Source organism: Desmodus rotundus, chromosome 8 (assembly GCF_022682495.2).
Source record: "Desmodus rotundus isolate HL8 chromosome 8, HLdesRot8A.1, whole genome shotgun sequence".
NCBI lineage: Eukaryota > Metazoa > Chordata > Mammalia > Chiroptera > Phyllostomidae > Desmodus > Desmodus rotundus.
This window is the reverse complement of record NC_071394.1, coordinates 39,704,759-39,709,192: the sequence shown is the minus strand read 5'-3', so window position 1 is coordinate 39,709,192 and position 4,434 is coordinate 39,704,759. Positions and strand designations below refer to the sequence as shown.

At 34.3% G+C, this 4,434-nt stretch overlaps 1 non-coding gene across 1 annotated transcript; it reads left to right on the top strand.

Moving 5' to 3' along the window:
* The first annotated feature begins 2,170 nt into the window (after positions 1 to 2,170).
* LOC112315790 (U6 spliceosomal RNA) lies at positions 2,171 to 2,277 on the top strand. Its single transcript, XR_002975931.2, has one exon. It is a non-coding gene; the product is annotated as a U6 spliceosomal RNA (small nuclear RNA).
* The last annotated feature ends 2,157 nt before the right edge of the window (positions 2,278 to 4,434 follow it).

The window sequence follows — 4,434 nt, the reverse complement described above, 5'->3', positions numbered from 1 at the left end:
TATGATTATTTCATACAGGCATCCAAAAATAAGAGTGCAATAAGAAAATTAAGATAATAAATACCTGAGACTTTCTTGTTTTACTTCTGGCATGTAGATCATTGTCCGTTATAAAACTGTGACAATTGTGGCATGAAGCTATTAGAGCTTCATGCTATTTTCGGAGGAAGCATTGTTACTCTTCTAGTAAATCAGGTTTTTTTAAATAAATGAGTATGAAACAATGCTAATATTTGGAACTATTGTATAAAAAACAAGTGTAAGTCATTAATTTTGATAAATTTGTAAGAACAGTCACAAAGATTGCAACAAGTGATATGTTCAAGAAAATGTATAAGAATCTGTTGTCATGGGAGGAGCTGGGGGACAAACTGCTCGAAGTCCCAGTTTGTGAGCAGAGGCTTGGCTCACGCAGATGGAGCACAATGGGAAGGATCACAACAGAAGAACAAGCCCAGTATTCAGTTTTAAGTGGAAGCAATTGTTCCCACCTGGGGACTTTCTTCTGAATCCAGGTCCTGCAGATTAACACTTGATGAAGAAACCAGGAAGATGGACTTCCATTTGCATTACCTTAAACAGAAGCAACTTATCGTAAAGACTGAATGACAACATGTGTCAAATGACTTCAGGGAATAGGGAACTCCAAAACACTGTCCCCTCCACACAAGTAGGAAATAAACTGGTAATAACAGTTAAAATTAAACATATGAGAAATCTGTAAGCTAATCAAAAGTTTACACCAACCAGGTGAATGATTAAACGAGAACAAAAGAGTTGAATCTCTGTTTTAAAGTGAAATTCTGTCAAATCATTAGCTGTTTATCAAGCTAACAGGAAAGAAATGTAAATGGCCATACAAAACAAACAATATAGACTTTAGAAAATTAGTTCATAAAAACTACTAAACAAATAAACAGCAACTACTCCAACAACCAGTAACATAAAAGATCTAGGAAGGAGTAAAAATTTAATCTCTAGATTTACCACATTATAATATTCAAAATGTTTAATGTTAGAAAAATATAATGCATACAAAAATATGGCTCACACACAGGAAAAAATAAATAGAAAATGTCCCTGAGGAATCCCAGATATTGGACTTAATAAACAAAGACTTAGAATGAAGTATTTTAAGTGTACTCAAAGAGTTAGAAGAGACCGTGTACAAATAACTAAAGAAAACCATGTAAATTCTGTGTCAGCAAATAAAGAATATCAATAGATATATATGATAAGAAAGAATGAAATACAGATCCTAGAGCTAAAAAGTATAATAACTGAAATAAGAATTTCACTAGAGAGGTTCACTCTTGAATTTGAGCAGGCAAAAAATAATCAGTATACTTGAACTAGGTCAATTGAGGTTAGTCAGTCTGAGAAACAAAAAGATAAAAGCATGAGTAAAATCAACAGGACCTAAGAGACAGGCAGGACCTCATAAAGTGTGTCATCATAAGAATAATGGAGACCTTAGTGGAAGAGATAAGGGAAAATACATTTGAAGAATAATTGCTGAAAACTTCCTAAATATGATGAACTATATAAACCTATACACCTAATAAGGTCAATGAATCCAAATATGAGAAACTTAAAAATATCCATAATAAGACAAATTTTAATCAAACCATCAAATCCAAACACAAAGAAAGAATCTGGAAAGAAGCAAGAAAAAAAAATTCATCATGTGCAAGGGATCTTTGATTAGAATAACAGCTGACTTCCAATCAGAAACCATGGAGGATAGGAGGCTGTGTGATGACATATTCAAAGTCATGAAAGAAAAAAAAAACCTGTTAATTAATAATTCTATATCCAGCAAAACTATCCTTTAAAAACTGAAGAGATATCCCCAAGTAAACAAAAAAAAATGGAAAAGTTCACCACTAGTAGCCTTTCCTCAGGAGAAATACTAATATAAGTCTTTCAGGCTGACAAAGCTTGAATCCTTTTGAAGAAATAAAGAAAGTCATAAAGATAACTATATAAGTAAATATAAAATCACTAGTGATTTTCATATCTTCTAAGATAACATTCCATAGTCTATGTGTCAAGGAGTAATTCCAACTTTTGAGTCTTATTACTTAAAAATCCATTTTATAAGGCTATAGCTGCTATAGATAGTGATTCCTCTGAGGGGCCAGGGCAAAGTCAGTTGAAAACCTCTGGAGTGCTTGCTTTGACAGCACATATACTAAAATTGGAACGATGCAGAGAAGATTAGCATGGCCCCTGCACAAGGATGACACCCAAATTCGTGAAGTGTTCCATATTAAAAAAAAAAACAAACAACAACAACAACAACAAAACCACACTTTTGGAAAGGATTCACCATTCTAGATGACATTAAGAATACTTGTGATTCATGGGAAGAGGTCAAAATCTCAAAGTTAACAGGAGTTTGGAAGAAGTTGATTCGAGCCCTCATGGATAACTGAGCATCTCAAGACTTCAGTGTAGGAAGTAACTGCAGATGTTGTGGGAAGAGCAAGAGAACTAGAATTAAAAGTGGATCCCAGCCCTGGCTGGTGTAGTTCAGTGAATTGAGTGTGGCCTGTGAACCAAAGTGTCACCAGTTCAATTCCCAGTCAGGGCACAGGGCGAGGTTCCCAGTGGAGGGCATGCAGGAGGCAACCACACACTGATGTTTCTCTCCCTCTCTTTCTCCTTCCCTTCCCCTCTCTCTAAAACTAAATAAATAAAATCTTTAAAGAAAAGAAAAAAAGAATACATAAGAGTATTAAAAAAAAGCGGAGCCTGAAGATGTGACTGAATTGCTACAATGTTATGATAAAACTTGTACAGATGAGAAATTTCTTATGGATGAGCGAAAGAAGTGGTTTCTTATGATGGAATCCATACCTGGTGATGATGCTGTGAAGATCATTGTAATGACAACAAGGGACTTAGAATATTACACAAATTCAGTTGATACAGCAGTGGCAGGGTTTAAGAGGATTGGCTTCAATTTTGAAATCAGTTTTACTGTGGGTAAAATGCTATGAAAGAGCATCACAAGCTACAGAGAAATCTGTCCTGAAAGGAAGTGTCGATCAGTGCAGCAAACTTTATTATCTTAACTGTAAGAGATTGCCACAGCCATCCAACCTTCAGCAACCACCATGGACCATCAGCAACCATCAACATCCAGGCAAGACCCTACTCCAGCAAAGATATTACAGCTCACTGAAGGTTCAGATAATGGTTAACATTTTTTAGAAATGAAATATTTTTTACTTTAGGTATGTTCATTTTTTAGACATAATACGATTACATGCTTAATAAACTACAGTTTAAATATAACTTTTCTGTGTACTGAGAAACAAAAAAACTTGTGTGATTTGTTTTATTGCAATATTTGATTTATGCCAGTAGTCTAAAACCCAGCCCAATATATCTCCAAGGTATGCCTGTATTTGCTTATTCTAAATATATGCTAAAGATATATCTTCAATAATGAAATTAGAGTTCAGGTAAAAACTTTAATTTCTTAATAAGCTTACTTAATTTCATGGGTGTGTGTGTCTAGTGGTATCATAAATTTGCTACTAATTCCTCTATTCACATCTGCTCCAACCATGTCCATATCCTCTACTGTCTCTTTCTAGTTAAGAAATCATCATAAAATAGATGGGGAGAAGTTAAGAATGGTATAGGAAACAAAGAAGTCAAAGAACTAATATGTACAACCCATGGACATGCACTAAGGAGGGGGAGAATGCTAGAGAGTTGGAGGGTGCAGGGCAGAGGGTGAGTAAAGGGGAAAAATTGGGAAAACTAATAGCATAATAATAAAATATACTTTTTTAAAAAGTCCCAAACTGGAAACCATGCAAATGCCCATCGGCACTGGAGTGGATAAATACGGTGTAGCCTATTCCCATAGCTGAAGAGTCTGCAGTCATGAGAATGATCAGCCACACCCAACAACAACAACAAAAGAAATAGTCATTCAAAACAAACATATAACTTTCTTCACTATCTTTTGTGATGATCTTTTACCATCCCAGACTCCTACTAACTTCCAATTTCTGTTTTCATTCTTAGATGCTGTCTCAAACTATATTATTTACCATTCTCCATATTTTAATTTTTTAGATATTATCTTTTCTTTCTTTTACCCATTTTCCTTTTTTACCATCAAATGCTTTAACCACTAAACTGATGTTTTTAAAAGCTTAACTTTGATTAAGATATAAATCATTTTTTCAAGTAATAATAATCTTTTAGTTTTGCACAATGCCTTACAGTTAATAAAATGTTACCATACATTGTACCATTTATGACTTAAAACAAACCTGTGAAATACAGAGAAAAGATACTTGACTTGAATAACAGCTTAAGAGCCACGATACAGTTTATTTCATTAGAGAAAGGGGCAAATACAGATCATCAGCCATAAAAAGAGAAAACACAACTGCCAACCATGCACTT